Source organism: Canis lupus, chromosome X (genome assembly GCF_003254725.2).
Source record: "Canis lupus dingo isolate Sandy chromosome X, ASM325472v2, whole genome shotgun sequence".
Classification (NCBI taxonomy): domain Eukaryota; kingdom Metazoa; phylum Chordata; class Mammalia; order Carnivora; family Canidae; genus Canis; species Canis lupus.
The window spans coordinates 9,072,380-9,092,138 of NC_064281.1; the positions used below are offsets into that span (position 1 = coordinate 9,072,380).

The 19,759-nt window shown below is 44.4% G+C and overlaps 1 protein-coding gene across 3 annotated transcripts in view; it reads left to right on the forward strand.

The window, feature by feature from the left end:
• The window catches only part of FRMPD4 (FERM and PDZ domain containing 4), a 566,595-nt gene that overhangs the window by 480,905 nt on the left and 65,931 nt on the right, over positions 1-19,759 (forward strand). The gene's annotated exons all lie outside the window — the stretch shown is intronic.

Below are 19,759 nucleotides of genomic sequence, written 5' to 3' on the forward strand. Positions count from 1 at the left end.
GGTTGTCTGCTGGGCCCCACCCCAGAGGAGAGGAAGGAACTTCTCCCTGGATCTCGGCCCTTCTGACAACGCCGAAGGTCCCTCTCTCCACTCCTTATGAGGCCTGGAGGAGGGAAACGAGAGGGGGAGGAGGAGGAGGTGCTGGCTGGCAGTAGCAGATCACACTGTGCCGCTTTCTAGAAAGTTCTAGGGGGAGTTGCACTTGCTGCCACGGCCAGGGCACTCAGCGCGGACCCCCCAAGACAGACGAGACCCCCCATCAGACCCTTGGGGGCATGTGCCAGGATCCAAGGGATTGTCTAGCCAGAGAAACTCGGGCCCTGGACGCCACTGAGACGGCGAGCAGCAGTCCTGAAGGTGCTCCCTTCCACCTCAGCACAGTCCATTTATCTGTGTAAAAAGTAACAAGGTGGGGCCCCTGGGTGGCTCAGTGGGTGGCCCAAGGGCGTGACTCCGTGGTCCTGGGATCGAGTCCCGCATCGGGCCCTTCCTCGGGGAGCCTGCTTCTCCCTCGGCCTGTGTCTCTGCCTCTCTCTATGTGTCTCATGAATAAATGATTAACATCTTTTTTAAAAAAGGTAACAAGGTGCTTTCTTTTAAGCAAAGCAAGCCTCGTGCAATTCGCAGAGATGAAATGCAGTCGGTCGTGGAGATACCTTCCAACTCATTAAACCAGAATTTGGAAATAATGCATTTCTCACTAATGAGGAAGTTCAAGTATTAGAAAATCTTCCTCGCCTTCCCATCAGCTTAGTCATCTGTCTGCCATATGTGGACCAACCTAAAAATGTAGCTCGTGTAATCAGCTCTGGGCTTCTCAGCCGATATGTGTTTTAATGCCTGTATCTTACTTGGGATAAATTCCCTTTCTGTTTAATAAAATATCCCATTTTCTTCACCACTAAGGAAATTCGGAAAAACACTCATCATTTTAATAACCCTGTAAAATTCGCTATTTAAAAATTGGCATCCATTCATTCACGTAAGTGGTTTAGTCTTGTTTTGTTCTTTTTTTTTTTTTTTTCCTCCCATCACAGTTTTTGCTCACGGATCGTTTTTCTTTCCAGATACATTTGTGTTTCTTTGCGGGTTATTTTTCTTATCATTTGGTTTCTCTATGGTAGAAAATTATTTATTTTTCTAGAGAAAATGAAAGAGTTTCTTGGAGACCAATTTACTACTATAGTAACCACATTTGGGTTTTTTCATGTATCCTCAGAAACATCTATAATTGCTTCACTGAAATTAGACGAGTTCTGTTCATTTCACAGTTTTCTAAGTTCTTAACTCTCTCTCATACTTTATAGCGGCTGAGGAGCAAAATCTTTGCAGAATTCGTGCCCTTTGCAAATTACCCTATCTTTCTTCTTTAGAAGTATCTGCGGATAATTTCCCTTGGCTTTTCATAATTAGACAAATTAACTTGAAACAGTTTCCAAAATTTCATTTTTGAAAACTATGGAGTATAATTGCTCATAGACATTATGAATCATGCCCCGTCCCTCAAGGCTAGCCAACCCAATTGAATTCGTTTGACTTCAATAAACAATTATTGAACATTAAGTAAGTGGCAAACATCGTGTAGGGTACTGGCCATGCATAAATACCAAAGACCTGATTCCTGCACTTCAGGAGGAGACTTCTAACTAATTGCACTCTATTTATGCGTGTTGCAAGGCTGCAGCGGAGGGTAGTGTTTGGTGGGAATGTTTGATGAGGATGGATGGGAATGTGCAGGAATGTAGGGAAGTGGCAATGGGTAGCTACTGACCCTCAGTAGAATGGCAGGTTCGTGGCTGGAGAGAGGGTTGTCAAATGCATCTTGCCTTTGTCTCTGGAAACCCAGACCCTCCTGATGGATGCTAACTTCTCCAACCTGCAGATAGTGAAATATCCCTTGCCACATGGCGGTCCCAAACCAGGACCTCAAAATTTGGTCCCACCCTCCTGCAGCAGTCACCCCTTTATGACAGCAATAAAACTCCTGGCTTGTTGTGTTGGACTGAAGGCATTGGTCTCTTGCGATTCAGGATCCATCTGAGAATTGGATAAATAGCATGGACCTCTGCCTCCACCCAGAAGAATCCATATGCATACCAGTTTTGCATATAGCGTCAGAATGCTTCTTGAACCCCAGTGTTAGGGCCCTGGCAGTGGACTCTGAAAGTACTGACTGGCTCTCTTCCTTTCCTTTTGTTTCTATCAGAAGGCAACATTGCAGAGCCAGCTATGTGAGCAGCTCCATCTCACCCCTTTCCATCATGGCAGTGAAAGCTGAGGACTGCCCAACCCATGATGAGAAGGCACAGGGGCCAAAGCTCCCTTCTCCCATCCCCTACAATAAGGCAGCCGACTGTCCCTCCATCTGTCTTCTCTCACTACCTAGTTTGATTAGGCCTGCTGATCTAATTAATGAGCTGTGCTATAGCTACAGCCACATCTAGAGAAGATTGTCTGCATCTCTCAGACATGTCACCCCTTCTGTACTAATGTCCTGTGACTGGAGAGCTTTTCTGGGGAGCATTAGGGTTCTTCCAATAAGTAACTAGAGTAAGAATAGATGGTACATTACTAATCATCACTTCAATTCACAATGGACAAACGCTAATTTTTAGTGACATTCCTTTTACCTAAGTAACTAATATGCACACACACATGCCGAGCAATGTGCAAATTTCCTTCTAAGGCCAGGAAGATTATTCTACCAATTATAGCAAGAAAGCTCAAAAATAAGACTCCTGTCCTCCTGGAACACACGCATCTCAACAAAACAAGTGAGCCAACTCACTTGCACAGTCGAAGCCAGAACTTGGTGTACAACTAACTGTTAAGGGTAACTTTTTTGACTCTCAGGAGAAAAAAAGCAAATATTATTGGTCGCATCCCTACTAATGATGATGAGAGTTAACATGTATCAAGTCCTTATTACATGCAAGACACTTTCCTTCCTTAGTGTTAACACCAGATAATACTTCTACAGCACTTACTGTGCACTGTCCTGTGTACGTTTTGTATATTAAGTCATTCAGTCCTCACAGTGATTAATGGGTACAGTGGTTACCTCTGATGTATAGATGTGGATCCTGAGGCACAGAAAGGTTAAGGAATGTGCCCAAGATCCCCTAGTTAGTAAGTGGTGGAGTGAAACCCAGTCTGGCTCCTTAGGGACCACTCATAACCTGCTCATCATGTGTATTTCTTACAACAGCCCTGTGAGCAAGTATTTTTTATTGGACCCCCATTACAGAATGGGGAAGGGGGCTCAAAGGAGTAAAGCAGTTGCTTAGGGCAAATAGGGAGGCACACAGTGGGGGTGGAACAAGCCAGTACCAACCACCAAGACCCGTCGGCTCAGAAGGAGACCAAGCCTAGTGATCTGACACATCAAGTCTTCACTTAGTAGGCCCATCAAATAGCAGAGCTGAATTTGGCCTCTAGATCATGGGTCTCAGCACCCCAGAGACACCCCCATTTTTTAATTCTATGCACAGAGCCTGTCTCCTATCCCAGGTTTGCCAAGCACTTGCTTTGAATTTAGCAGGAAGTGCTCAGGAGTACCTGCTTGCTGCAGTCGGTGAGAGATTGGCAAGCTTAATAGGAGCAAGAGAAACACTTTAGAAGGGACCCATCTAAAAATGAGATCTAACCCCTCTGTCTTTGTATCAGCCTGTCCTCATCAGAATTATAATGGAAAGTCAAATCAGATCATGTTCTGGGGGCACTGTGTCTGCACAAGAATATATTAGGAGGGTCACCTTCCTGTCTAATTTCAGCTGGGCTGAGATGCATCTCGATGCTGCTTCGTAAAATAACAAAGCAAAGAGCATCCACCGAGCATCAGGCATATAAAATATGCATGATGATGTATGATATAATAAGGCCTTATTACAGTAAGACCGGCAAGCAATTTCGGTGAAAACAGAAAAGAACAGCCCCTTGGTACGCTGACACTACACATTGTAGAGTCACCTAATACACATTTGCAGTGTACACGTTTTCTGACATTTGCAAATTACAGAGCCTGGGGAGAGAGAGGGCAGCGATTCTAGAAAATGGAATGTGTGGGAAAACCTTCTAATAAGGACAAAGTAGAAAAAGTGACTTGGGTCCATAGTTCATGAAAGTTATAATGAAAATTAATTTAAAAAATGGTTTCATTTAGATTATTTCAACGTCCCTTATATCTTGTTGATGAGCATCTGCTACTCTCTCACTAGATCTCTCCATCACTATACGTGCTTTTATGCAATTCTTGGATGGCGATGGATGGCAAAGATGGAAGAACAGGAAAAAATCTTTCAGCTAGGGCATATTTTCAATGATCTCATATGGTTGACACTACTGAACGTCTTAACATCTTACCCGTACTAAGAACAAATGGTAGGGATCCCTGGGTGGCGCAGCGGTTTGGCGCCTGCCTTTGGCCCAGGGCGCGATCCTGGAGACCCGGGATCGAATCCCACATCGGGCTCCTGGTGCATGGAGCCTGCTTCTCCCTCTGCCTGTGTCTCTGCCTCTCTCTCTCTCACTGTGTGCCTATCATAAATAAATAAAAAAAAAAATTAAAAAAAAAAAAGAACAAATGGTAGAAGATGATTATTAGCCCTATGCTATTTCTGTTGATCCTTTAGAAATACAAATTGATAAATTATTCCACACACTTTCTATAAGTAGCTACAGAGACAAGAACAAACAAACAAAAGACACATCCTGGTGAGCCTGCAGTCAGAACATGCCCAGGACCAAATGGAAGCCCCATTTCCTAGAGATTTTATTAGAAGGTCTCAGGAGCCCAGCACCCGAGCCTTATCTTTACAGGCAACACAGTGGGTGGGTAAGAATCTTGGGCCACGTGCTCAGATACGGAAGAAGTGTATCTTTTCTTCTCTTTTTTCTTCTTTTTTAATGTAAGGTCTCTGTCCAACATGGGGCTTGAATTCACAACCCCAGGATCAGGAGTCACATGCTCTACTGACTGAGCCAGCCTGGCACCCAGAAGTGTACCGTTATTTATCTATTATGTATAATAATCCCAATTATTCCCAATGCCCATCCTAGTGTGCAAGTCAGTTCGTCCCATTTTCCATGATGCTGCCTCTCCACTGGGCCTGGTTGATTGAACAGGAGGAGGCACCAGGAGAGGTGAAGTGGATCTACTCTACCTGCGTCAGCCATGAGAATTTGCTGAGATACCTTTGTGCCCATCTGGTCTGCCTTTGGTCATTCACCTTGGCAGGGAGGTACTGTGGCACCCCTGTTCACCACTGTCAGCACTTCCTTAGCCACTTGTGTGTCATCTTGGGTGCACTTGCCCCTCCTGTGCTGTATTAGGACATGGACTACTCTCTAGGGCCAATTTCCTCCATGGTCTTGGGGTTCTGAGTACAAAAGAAGGCACCAGTCATTGTAGTCTTTCATTCCACCAGACTATTTGGGGATTCCCAATGGAATCTTCCTGGAGGATAAGCTTCTGGAAAGAGAGGGAGGATGCCTGTTGTTTCACAGGCACCCCGATTCGGTGCTCTTCTGAGTACCCTCAGATTCACTCTGTCTCCCCATCCTCTCACCAGTCCCTGTGCTGGAGAGGAGTACGCTTTACTCTGCTTTGTTGAATGTCCTTCCTACTCTTATTTTTTACCCTCAGTTCCTAGACCCTCTATAGTTTTCCACCTGTGTCGTGAGCCTGTCCTGGGCGGATGATTGGTGTGTGGTCTGGCTGACCAAACGGGCAGAGGAATAGAGGGGATCAAGCAAAGAAATGAGCAGGGACGTCATGGAGGGGAGAGGGGAACACTGGCGAACGTTTCAAAGTGCTCTCCTGCTTCCTGATGAAAAGACACATGGCATAGAAATCAGAAAAAAATGTGAATTCAAGTGCTCCGTCCGAAATAGATTAGCAGTGGCTGCCGTTGGGCGAGGACTTCATTTACTTAATCCTGTATCTTGAGCCCTAAAACCAGAGACCTAGCTCATACAAATGGAAGAGTTGGATAGAACCGGAATGAGATAACGTATGTGACAGCACCTCATGACTTGTCATCACTCAGGGCCCTTGTGTCAGATGTTGTCATTAATGCTCTTGAAATTGCAGAGCAGGGGTTTGGGGCACAATCCAGGTATTCGGTCAAAACGAAGGAGGAACCCGAGCCGAAATGCAGTCTTTTAGGATGAATGGAGATGACTTGAGGAATGATGAAAAAGCCCAGAAAGCGCCCCCAGGCTTTGTTGGCAAAGGTAGCCAAGTCTCACCCCCTGCCCCCTGGGGCACTAGAACCCAGCAGTGATGATGGGTGAACTTGACTCGGGGGTCCACACGGGTGTGCAGCAGGGTGATCAGCTGGTGGCTCGAACCAGAGGGACTTCAGTGTCGTGTCATATGGGTGCAGTGGGTATGAACAGACTTGGGAGCTATTGGCACGTGCCCTGCAGAGGTGAAGATTGGGTGAGGAACGGCCTAAATCGGGGGTTGGTGAACATTTCCTGCAAGGGCCCAGGTTGTAAATATTTTAGGCTTTTGCGGCCCATATGGTCTCTGTCACAACAACCCAGTTCTGCCATTGTAGCACAGAAGCAGCCATAAATAATATGTAAACAAATGAGTGTGGCTGTGTTCCAATTAAACTTTGTTTACAGAAACAGAGAGGGACGGATTTACCCCCCAGGCTCTTGTCTGCTGGGCCACGACTTCAAGCAATGAAACTTAGACACCTGTTCTGAGATCAGAGGCCCGAGAGGCCGAGCAGTGAAGCAGGGCGGGGGGGGGGGGGGGGGGGGGGTGCTGGCCATAACTAGTAAAGATAAAGCAAATATGAGGAGCTCTGTGGCCACCTGAAAACCTTTCTGGAAAGTGGAGCGATGGGGGGAGAAAATAAGGAAACAAGCAAACAGAGAAACCTCACCAATTTGCGTATTGCCCTCCCTTATGCTCTCCCGTCAGCCCTCACAGCTAATCACTCCCGTACCTTGATCCTCTGAATCATACCAAGATCTTTATTATTATCTGTTTTCTTTATTTGCGAGCTTGTGGGTCTTTGTCACGAGTCTGTGTTTCGCGGTGACAAGGCCCGGGTTAGGGTACCACTAGCTGCTGTAACGAACCCAAAACCTTATGATGCTTCCGTCACGATGGGAATCAGTGCATCCCATAAAGTCCGTCCTGAGCACTCCTGGCTGGTGCAGCTCAGCCTTGACCTTGTCATACTGCACGGAGGGAACAGTCGGGAAGGACACGGGCCTGGAACGACCCCGGGGAGGGTATACAGCGCCTCCACTCCCCTCCCTTTGGTAAGAAGTCAGCCAGCTGGGTCAATCTCCCTGCCCTGGAAGCTTCCTGTGGTGCAGGCCTGTGCCCCATCAGTGGAGGGAGCGGGTTTGCAGAGCCCAGAGCCACTTCCCTCCCGGGCCCTGCGTTGTTCCACACTAGCCGTCGTGCCAGGTGCAGTGCTCAACGCAAAATCAAACAGAAATGACGGTTCCTAGGAATACCCCAGGTGGATTCCCTGTGGGCCTGCCTTTGAAATGAGCTCGAACGGTTCGTTCGGTTAGTCCTTCCATCAGATGTCAGTAAGTTCATGACCTTTCCGGCAGTCCTGTGTTTGTCTCAGGTCTTTGCAGACGTGTTGATTCTTGACACCTGTGTTCCAAACACCTGCCCACTTCGCCAGCACGGCTCACTGTCCTGTCCCTGCCTGCCTCCCTTCTCCTGTACTTCATGGGCCTCAACCTCTTCACATCACCTTACGCTCTGCTCGTAGGTTTGCAGCGGGGTATTTAGTAAGTGGTTTAAGTGATCGTTCTGGAATTAAACCGCCCCTTGGCCTCAGCGCAGTGTCAGACCCCATAGCCAGCATAACCAGAGTTACACTGATGCCTACGCCTAAGATGATCTCTAGTGTACATTAGGCTGCTCTACGAAAATGCAGTGTGGGGTCTGAGAGGTTGTGTTTATGCCTAATATGCATTGCTTACGTGTGAACTTGCACATAAACGTCCTCCCTTTCTGATACACTCGGCACCGATGCTTTGGAATCTCCTTGTGCCCCCTTGTCGTGAAGATGCCGAATGTAGGAGCGTGTGTTAGACTTGCGTGTGGGAGAGAGAAGATCGGGGTTCATCCCCCAGGCACCTCCCAACCAGCTCTGTCAGTTTGGGTATGTAACTGCTTCCGAGTCCTCATCCCCCAGAAGTTTGTGATGAAGGACTATAGGCCTTTTGCATGGGACCATTCTTCATATGTAGGTCTGTCCTTGAATGGAAGGACATATTTTTTTAAAGATTTTATTTACTTACTAACGAGAGACACAGGGAGAGAGGCAGAGACATTGCAGAGGGAGAAGCAGGCTCCCCGCAGTGAGCCTGATGTGGGCCTCGATCCCAGGACCCCAGGATCATGACCTGAACAGGAGGCAGATGCTCAACCGCTGAGCCACCCAGGTGGCCCCAGAAGGACATTTAACATCTGGCATCTCATCCACTAAAGCCTGGTGGTGCTCCCCAATAATTGGGGATGTTCTCCCCCCCCCCCCCCATCAAGAGCCACTGGAGATGACGGTTATGAAATCTTACCATCTTAAGCAGTTGTAGACAACATTTCTCCTTTTTCTCAAGAGGGTGTGATTTCAAATTCCCGCAGATGAATGGTCCCCCAGCAAGTGGGAATGTCCAAAGATGGCAAAATAACCATGAAATGGTTGAGAAGAGAGGAGGGGAAGTAATGAGGCAAGTCCTGTCCCTGTTCCCAGGCAACAGAGCAGGGAGCGGGGAAGCAGCGATTACCAAGAGCCACCCTCTGCCTGCTGGGAGTCCAGATGGTGTGGTAGCAGAGACCCCATGTTCATAAACTAAATGGTAAGACAGTGAATTTTCATTATAAATAGGATCTCTAAAAACCATATTGGCTTGTAAATCTCAGGCAGAAAAGGATTCTTTGAACAACTAAGATGCAAGGAGAGATTTTGTACTCCCTTGCCACTCTCTTACTACCGTGTTTCTTCAAGCAAACAAAACCCTCCGAAAGAGGCCCTTGAACCAGAATTTTTCAAACATGGAAAAGTGAAGCAACCACCATTTATGAAGCCCGCCTCTGGGCCCCACACACCAAATCCTAGCACTGCTCTGTGATTAGGAATAATCAGACTCATCTATAGTTAAGTAAACAGGGTTGGGGCACCCGGGTGGCTCAGCGGTTAAGCGTCCGCCTTCAGCTCAGGGTGTGATCCCAGGGTCCTGGGATCGAGTCCCACATCGGGCTCCCCGCAGGGAACATGCTTCTCTCTCTGCCTGTGTCCCTGCCTCTCTCTGTGTGTCTCTCATGAGTAAAGAAATTAAATAAATAAATAAAATCTTTAAAGAAGTAAAGAAAACAGAGTTAAGCTCATGCCAAGTGGATTCTGGGCTCTACATTATGCTAGAGGCGTCATACTTGATGAAGCCAGGAGGTCGGTCCAATGTCCATCTATGGTATGTACTGTCTGTTACTCAGTGCTGTCACCTGGTATCTGAGGGACCCTTAAACACACTGAGCCAGACCAGTCTCTGGTGGCTGTGCGGATTAGCACCAGAGCAGCCTTCCTGAATGGTGAGAGCCGAGTCACATCTCCGGGACCCTTGTGTGGCCAGGGCAAGAAGGAAACTCCCCGAGATACAACTGAGCATGTGTCTCCCACCAGGCCACTGGGCAGGAGTTCAGAGCAGAGATACATTAAGTAGAAATATTTTTTCTAAAAGGATGGGTTTTTTCCACAGCTAGTGTTATGGAGTTAAAATGTGGTACACACTACCTCGTCCTTTTCTTAGGTTGGACAAAATGCACACACAAGGAAAATGCACACGTTCTTGAAGGCCGTTTGTCCACCTTGAAACGCTTTTGGATTCCACGTGCAAACGTATGAGCTCGTGTCTATCAAATCAGCATTTGGGGCACCAGGGAAGCTCAGTCGGTTGAGCATCTGACTCTTGGTTTCAGCTCAGATCATGATCTCAGGGTTGTAGGGTCAAGCCCCACGTTGGCTTTGTGCTCAATGGGGAGTCTGCTTGAGGTTCTTTCCTTCTCCCTCTCCCTCTGCCCCTCTCCCGTGCTTGCTCGTGCTCTCTCTTTCTCCCTCTCAAATAAATTTAAGAAAAACTCTTTCAAACCAGCTTTTATTTCCACATTTTGGCTTATTAGTATCCGGTATATTATAAATCAATCTTTATTAAGCGTACCAAATTATATGCCACCACATAGTAGACATTAAAAAGCAGTTAATAAGCCATTTGATTACAACTTAAAAAATGAAATATAAACTCATTTAGTCTGTAAGTTATATACGTTTAGATGGAAAAGTACCAAAAAAGAGAATTGTGGATCTTGGCATTTAGACAGAAGCATGTGTAATATATTATTATTCTAAACAAGATTTCACTTCTACTTCAACACCTTCCCTTTCTAGTATCCTGAGTATTTCCCATTTAAACAACCAAGGCAAGATTCATTTCAGATTCTAGATCAAATAATAAAGGACCCAGAAAACAAAAGATTTGTTCATTTCCCCCCATAGGAGAACTTTCACTATTAAACAACCTTCTTCTTTTTTTTTTTTTCCTCCTTGCTGCTATCTATATATTTATGCACAAAATACTCTGCACGTCTGTGTCTAATAAATGGGATTGCTCTGTGGGCTGAGCATTCTTGGGCTTTTACAAGAAGCGTGTCAGAGCTGAATTTTCATCATGCGCTCTGAAACTCTGCCCCAGGGTGTTTTCATTTATATTTAATGTTAAATCGAGGATATTAGAGGTGGAACACACTGTTCTTCATTGAACCCAATCAACAGTATCAGCTCACTTTGAATTCTGGAAATAACAGGGAATGTTCTTTCTCATAGGGCACTTCAGGGTATCTGGGTGACTAGGAGCTTGGTGATTTCAAAACTGAATAGCCACACACAATAACAAAAGAAACCTCTCGGGATTCATAATAAAACACACCAAGTTTGGGGAAAGCTTCTAAAAGTGTGGCCGTTTTTTTAAAAACTCACATTTCTCACCCTTTAATTTCCTGCATATATTACATTTCTTAAGCACAGTGAGGTGCCGGTTTCCATTCTTTTACCAAGAAATACAGTACGTGGGAGGCCCTTAAAACTGGCCTTCCTCTGTAATTTGTTTTCTTTTCTCCATGAAGTCCCTTTCCTTGGTCTCTCAAATATATAGTAGGTCTTAAAAGTAGAGAAGCATAGCTGTGATTAGTAAGAGCCTTTCAGGCACCAGTGAAACATAATTCAAACAAGCTTAAGGAAAGAAGTGAATCTACTGGCTGATGGAACTCAAAACGGATCCAGGGTGGAGCTGGTCAGGCGAAGGGGAGTCGGGTGTTGGAACCCGACGGTGGGTGCCGGGAGTCCTTTGGCCTCCATCTGGGGTCCCGGCCCACCTTCCTGCATCAGCTTCTTTAGGAGAGCTCTCTCCAAGTGGTGGCGAGGCGGAACCAGAGCTCTAGGCTTGCATGCCACCGGCTCAACAACACAAGGCGGGGAAAGCCCACCATTTCCCACAAAAATCTAACCCAACTTCCCAGACAGAGCTTTTACTGGCCCAGTAGGGTGACTGTCTACCCCTAAATAAAACCCCTGGCATTCGGGGAGGAGACTATGCCCTGGGGGTGGGGGTAGGGAAGGTCTGGGTTATGTGACAAAGTTGGGATCAGCCTTCCATGGATTTTTAGGATCTAAGAGTTGGATTCTGCCAAGGACATCTGGTGGCCATTACTAGAAGAGTGAGCTGAATCCTGGTCCAGCAAAGCAGACCTCTACCACTATTACTGGTCACTCACGGCTGCAGGTTGTTTGGGAAACATTTTATTATGGAAAATCTTGAAAAGGATCGTAAGGGTTGGGAAAAGTGTAGTCAACCCATGTTCCCATCACCCAGCTTCAACTGTCCTCACTCACGGCCAGTCAGTCGTCCATACCCCAAGACACCCCTCTACTCTTTCATGATATTGAAGCAAACCCCACATATCAGTTCACCTATAATAATTCAGTGTGTACCTCTAAGCGATCAGCATTCTTTATAAAAGTTAAAAACCCATCATAGCATTTTCATACTGTATACTATACAATATAATCAAATATTCACAGTATTTGTATCTCTTCCATGGTCTCAGAAAATGATTTCTTACTACAGTGTATTTGATTCAAGATCCATATAAAGTCCATGTAATATGAGGTTGTTCATATGTCTTTTAATATTCTCTTATTTTTTTAAGGTTTTATTTATTTACTTGAGAGAGAGCACAAGCACACAAGCAGGGGGAGGGACCGAGGGAGGAGGGGAAGCAGGATCCCCACTGAGCAGGGGACCTGCCCGAGGCAGGGCTTGACCCAGGACCCTGAGATCATGACCTGAGCCAAAGGCAGACGCTGAACCAACTGAGCCACCCAGGGGCCCCATGACTCTTCTAAACTATACTTTCTCCTTTTATCTTTTTTTTTTAATTGTCTTCCTTAACAATTTATTTAAAAAAAAAAAAAAACAAGTTATTTGTCCTGTAGAGAATCCTAGAGCCAACCGTATCCCTGGGTGTCATGTCCCATGATCCTCTGTCTTCCTGTATTTTCTGTAAGGGTCTGATTGCTTCCTTATGGAGGATACTGTGTACTTTGCATCTCCAGGGCAGTGTGATAGCAAGTTGTGACTCTTTGTGTAATAAAAGCTCCTATTGATAATCTTGGCCAAGAGCTCTCATTTCATTAGTGATTGCAATGAAGTAATATCTAATTCTAATATTTCTTAGCTGAATAAATTTCTTTGTTTATTTATGAGTGTGCTACGCGGCCAACGTGGAATCCATTAGCTGAACAACTCTGAAGAGAAAATAAATTTGGTTACCCTGAGGAACAATTCATATGGACGGTAGGGCAAATATTTGATTCTGTCCCTTCTTTTACCACTTTTCAAAACGAGTTGTTTCACTGCCATTTACCCCCAAAACAGTTTTTTTGAATGTTATTATGAACTCATGGATTTATGTATGTTTGATTATTTAAATCCATTGATGTTCTTATTCTTGTCAAAGCTCAATTCGTCTCATCTTTGGTAAGTGGGAGCCTGTTGTCCTCGAGACCCTAATGTCCACATGACCCTAATGCTCTGTGTTCGTGTCTTGACTTTCTGATAAGACAAGACGCTCAAGGTTTGGCTTACGTGTTTGTTACTCCAGATCCGGAACCAGTTGTGGTTCCAAGCAGCCATGATCTCTTCTAGTGGGAAATGGTGTTTGGTAATCTGAATGCCAGCGTGCTCGGTGAGACGGATAGAACTATGACATCGGTGTACAGTCTTTTAAAGATGAACTACATCATGAGCTGATAACAATAGGTCTGATGCAAGTTGAGGACAAAATGTTTTAACTTGACCCCATCTATCTTTAATCTTTATCTCCTTTTCTCAAACTACATCCTTGTTCTCAGCGACCTTATCCTGACTTCTCAGTTTGATCCCACACTACACACGTTCCCACCTCAGAATAACAACACTACCACAAATAACCTGATTACCCAGCGCATTTTAAGATCGTTGCGTTGCAGTTCTATTTGTCTTCCTGACATGTCTCACGAGAATGTTCAAAATACTGTTTTAAAAGCACTTGGGACACTTCCTCTCTTTGTCACTCTGCCTCCAACTGGATTCACAGGTGCAATTACTTCATCTTACCTACAATTGCTAGGATGGCACCTTTGTTTAATTCTGTTTTAAAATTATGTGTAGCTAGAACCATTCCTCCAACAGGATATGTGGGTTCTTTATTTCATTTTAAAAGCAATATTTAGGGATTTTATTTAGCTGTGTTTTATAATTATGTTTATGTACAGGATTCCCATGCCAAATCTACAAAATGTATGTTCAAGAAAGTATAAATTCTGACCCTGTGCTCCCCTCCCTATTTCCTCTCAGATATGTAACATTTTTTATTTTATACTGCAGTTCTTTCTTCTGTTGTTTAATATGAGCACATACTCCAATTTCTCTCCATTCTTAGAAATGGTAGTAAATGAGACATACTTTTTTCTCTTAACATACATCCTACGGATCACCATGTCATAAAACCGTGTTTCTTACACACACACGTGTATGTTTGTGGGTGACTCATCGTAATTAGGAAGACATATATTTTTGGTCAGGTGGTTGTCATTAGAGTGATGCTTTATTTTTTTAAGATTTTATTTATTTAGTCATGAGAGAAGCAGAGACATAGGCAGAGGGAGAAGCAGGCTCCCCACAGGGAGCCCGATGCAGAAGTCAATCCCAGGACCCTGGGATCACGCCCTGAGCCGAAGGCAGATGCTCAACCACTGAGCCACCCAGCTGCCCTAGACGGATGCCTTTATATAATGCCCTAGTCTCCCCACACACACCTACCCACCATTGTTTACCGGTCTATTATCTATTGGCTTCCTACTCTGAACATTTCTGAAATTAGCGAATAACCTCTTCTTTGCCCTTCTTGCCATCTGCTTCAACATTTAACTTGAATTATAATCTTTATACTCATAATTCATATTAATACCTATAAGGCAAGTATCTAACTACCTCGGCTCTTGGTCAAATTTCCTTTTTCTTCCCCATTTTTAGATAGATATACTATATCCACCTTGTCCAAATGGAACCAACACAGATGCTCCCTGTCGCCCTTAGAGCATCAGAGTGGTAGTGCCATAGGGAAGTATGTGCTTACACCTCACCACTCTGTACAGATGTCTGCAGCTTGTTCTTCCTGGATGGCAATCGCCCACTTTGGGGGAGGATCTGTTGGCAATTCCGAGGTTTTTCTGGTCTCTGAGCCATCAGAGGCCCCTTTCCCTTCCCTTGAGGTCTTCCCACATAGATACATTGGTAGTTTGTCTTCCAATTTTGGTTCCCATGGGGATATCTCCCACCTAGCTTTGCTGGGATGCTGCCATGGGTTTTTGGCTTTGCTATCCTAGTTGCTTTCTCTCTTTTTATGGGCTAACTCAATGAGATTCCAATACTATTTCACCAACTTCACATAATCCTCCAAGAGCTGCAGATATTATTGAAAAGCTTGACATCTGAAGAACTATATAAATATTCAGTATCTCTTATGGTCACATAGTACTTTCATTTGAGTCATTCACTTTCAGTCCTATCCAACAAATATAATCAAATAGCAATCAATGATCATGGGTTCAGGTCAAGTCCTGCTCTTTTTAATAAAGAAGAAATAATCCTATTTTATGGAAAATTTTTTTTAAAAACATAGCTCTTCTGTTGGAAACAAAATGTTTTCCTTTTTCCTTAGATATGACAAGCAGACCAGTTTTTATGGTACTCGTGAAATTTGCCATCTGAATTTAAATGTTGAGACTGTAATACTTGTGGACATCAAGCAAAGCATAGATTTTAAAAATTGACTTCCTGCACTGTAAAGTATCTTTTTATAAAGTAGTGCGGGAAATATTCAATCCACTGAAGGAATTGCCTCTGCTGGTATTATTTTCCTACCATATGTTCCTCTATGATCAATATATGTGAGTTAAGGGTACCATTCACCTTCACAAAATGGTAGACTGACAGCAAAGATTTTCTTTTTTTTTTAAGATTTTATTTATTCATCATAGACACAGAGAGAGAGAGAGAGAGAGAGAGAGAGAGAGGCAGAGACACAGACAGAGGGAGAAGCAGGCTCCATGCCGGGAGCCCGACCTGGGACTCAATCCCGGGTCTCCAGAATCACGCCCTGGGCCAAAGGCAGGCGCTAAACCGCTGAGCCACCCAGGGATCCCCAAGATTTTCTTTATCCCATGAATGAGGATATAGAGGCTTAAAGGTGTATAGTATTTTCTTGCAATTATGCAGCCAATTAATAGCAGTGCCCAGAGTCAAACATGGATACTAAGTCAAACATACACGAATGGAGATTAAGAACCATTGTATGAGCACATGCAGAAAGCCTGCAGCACCATTTTCAACACAAGAAGGGATTCGAACAGTTTCCATTGGAGAAGAGAACTTAGGCTTTTCATTTGCTTCTAGGATGGTGAGGAGAGGAGGGGGAAGGAGAAGCTTGTTGAAAGGCTTGGGTAGTCTAAACATTGCGGTTCAATAGATATCTTTTTTTTTTCTCCCAAGTTTCATAAGCTATAATTCAGAGAGGCACTAGGGTGGTATCTGCCCACCTCTGGATTGAAAAAGAAACACAGAATCGAGGCTATTTTAGGCATCTGTCAGGCTGTAATTATCTCTTTGCTCAGAGAAATCTTTATGTAAGACTAATGCAGATTGGCATCTCTTAGGTTTAAAAGAACATTTCCAGTCATCCTTTTAAAAGAATGATCCTTATTAATGATACTTATTTCAATATGTTTTGATAGAGGGAAAATGTTCCCAGTATGGCCTTGACTGGGGAGGCTATAGTTTTAATCTGGTCTGTTTCTTATTTACTTGCATGCTCCAAATACTTTGAGTTTTCTTCTTCTACTCTTTCTAGTTCAGATTGTTGAACGGCATTTATTTCAACTTTCCAAGTAAGCTGGACTTCTCTGTGTATACCTTCTACAAAACGTTTACCCAAATCATGACCACTAAGATGTGGAATTGAAATGACAATTTGGGGATGCCTGGATGGCTCAGTGGTTGAGCATCTGCCTTCAGCTCAGGGAGTGATCCTGGAATCCCTGGATTGAGTCCCCATATCGGGCTCCCCACGGGGGGCCTGCTTGTCCCTCTGCCTGTGTCTCTGCCTCTCTCTGTGTGTCTCTCATGAATAAATAAATAAAATCTTAAAAAAAAAAGAAATGACAACTTGTAGGGGGAATATCAATGTTCTGTCATTAAGCACCTGTTCACTGTCTTAGGCCGGGCTACCAGAAGCTCACCCTGAGATAAAGATTCATGTGCAAGTGGCTTCGTAGGAAGAATTCTCTCAAACTAAATAGGGGGGAAGGGGCACCTGGATGGCTCAGTGGTTGAGCATCTGCCTTCAGCTCAGGTCTTGATCCTAGGGTTCCGGGATCAAGTTCTGCATCAAGCTCCCCACAGGTAGCCTACTACTCCCTCTGCCTATGTCTCTGCCTCTCTGTGTGAATAGATAAATAAGATCTTTTTTAAAAATTTTAAAAACTAGGGGCACCCCGGGTGGCTCAGTGGTTTAGCGCCACCTTCAGTCCAGGGCCTGATCCTGGAGTCCCAGGATCGAGTCCCACGTCGGGCTCCCTGCGTGGATCCTGCTTCTCCTTCTGCCTGTTTCTCTCTCTGCCTGTGTGTGTCTCTCTCTGTGTCTCTCATGAATAAATAAATAAAATCTTTAAAAATAAAATAAAATTTAAATTTAAAAAAACTAAATAGAGGAGTGGGGAATTCAGACCTGGAACAAAAGGAAGCCAAACAAAGATGCCATATCAGGCCATATTCCAGATAGGTATCTTTGGCTCAATCCACAAGGGCATTCTGGGTATCTTCTATGTCACACCTAATAGTCATCCCATCAGAGGCATCTGTAGTCCTCCTTTACCACAGGACAGTCACTGGCTAGGGTCTCCCCTTGAGGCTTGTAAACTCCCACTCACGCCCCCTCCATGCTCTAAGGCAATGGCCAACTCAGCAGCGTGAAGGTATTTCTTGAGCAAAGATTCAAGTCCAGGTGCTGAGTAACCAGAGTAAAAGCCCTTGGGATCAGCATATGCCCGGTACAATGACTGCCTACGGCGCTCTCACTGCTTCTCGCACGTGATTTATTCTGGCTGCTTCCAGCAACACATCCTAGAGTTTCCATGGGCATCTTTAGCGGAGGTGCGTAAGAGATTCAAGTTCAGATATGTTTTCTAGAAACACATTAAATATCGGAGACCACTTGTACCTAATCCAACATTTGTTTCTAGCCCAGCATTCCACATTTACTGGCAATTATCTCTAGAAAAAGGACTTGAGAGTGAATTAATTTAAGTAGAAAAAAAAATCTGCTATAAAAAGGAAAACATGCTTCTCTAATCTTTAACTCCCATCATAAATATGCAAGTAAAGTAGCCTGAATGTTCTGCCTGGGGTGATAGATCCCCAACTACTCGAATGCTGCTTGAAAGAATGGATGGGTTTTTTATTTATTTAATTTTTTTTTTGTTTTTTGTTTTGGATGGGTTTTTTAAAAGAATGGATTCTATTTATTAACTATATCTGTGCTAAAGAGAACCAAATGGAAGGAAAATGAATCTGAGCACTTCCCTGGGCGCTTGAAATATTTAATCCACACAGCAATTCTGATACAAGCCGGTGGGGCGAGTTGTATCGTTACTGCCAATCTAAGACTCCAAGAAACAACATTTTCCAGGTGCTTACTCTGGGCTTGGCCAGGTGACGGTTGCTGGTTATGGGTACTGAACACAGACCTGGTCCCTTCCTTCCGCAGGCATGTGGTCTGCTGAGGAAGATGGACAGTAAAGCCGTGAAACAAGCAAATACAATTAGAGTAAGTGCCATGAAGGAAGAGAATGGGACGCTAAAAGGGGGCATGATGGTATAGGGTAGGAGACTGGGAAATCCTGAAGGAGGAGGTGACATCCGAGTTGTTCCTAAGAGGATGAGAAAAGCCAACCAGGCAGAGTGGAGGGAGGAAGAAAGCTTACAGTGTTTGGGGAGAAAAATAGGACAGTGTAGTTGTCCTATTTGAAACATGGTATGAAAATACTAGAGAGAGAGAGAAAAAAAGGAACTGAGTAATAGAGGGCCTTCTAGAGTAGGGGTTAGTTAATTGTGGCCCAAGAGCCAAATCTGGCCCTTTGCTTGTTTTTGTAAATCAGATTTTATTGGAAATAGCCACGACCACGCATTTGCGTAGTATCTGTGGCTACTTCTGTGCTCTGACTCTAGACCGGGGTGGTGACAAGGGACCATGTGGCCCACAAAGCCTACAATATTTACTGTCTGGCTCTTTACACAAAAGGTATGCTGACCTTTGATCTAGACTGTGAAAAAAAACAAAGTCTGGATTTTATTCTAAGAGAGAGAGAAGGACCCACTGGAGGGTTTTCAGCAGTAGAGGAGAATAATCCAGCTTGCATTTTTACAATTTCACTCCAGCTGTCCTGTGTGGAGAATGGTGAGAAATAACAGCTAGAGAACTGGCCCAGAGGAGTCCTCGGGAGTATAAAAGCGGTGTCGTAGAGGAAGGATTGGTATAGGACTGGGTGGTGTATTTGATGCGGAGATTGCGAGACAAGAAAGGATGGAGGGTACCTCCCGAATTTCTAGCTGGAGCTGTAGGTGAATGGTGGTGCCAGGCAAGGGGATAAGCCAATGGGAATTGGCAGAAGTAATTTGGGCAAGTAAATAAGTTTGTTGCTCAGAGTTCTGTGTCCTTGGGTCACAAAGCCTGCCTTGGAGACCAGCTCCTCATGGGTTTCAGATAAACGACGTGGCCTTCCGTAGGAATCAGCACGTGAGTTTAACTCTGTTGAATGAGCGCCTTTGACCTAAGATCACGGACAATAAATCTTTTTTTCTGCTGATCTTTGGAGCAATTATATAATCGGGGCCCCCAAGAAATGGTCAGAGCGATCCGGTTTAGGCAGATATGCCTCTAATTGTGTGGCCTTGTCTTTATACTTGACAGAGTTTATGTATAATTTATATTATGCATAAGCGTGAGCTAATCCTAAGCTTCATCTTTAAAAAAAAAAACATTTCAGACCATTGATTAAAATATTTCGGTTATGAATTATGTAGTACCCACATACATTATGCAGGGAGCATCTTTGAGGACATA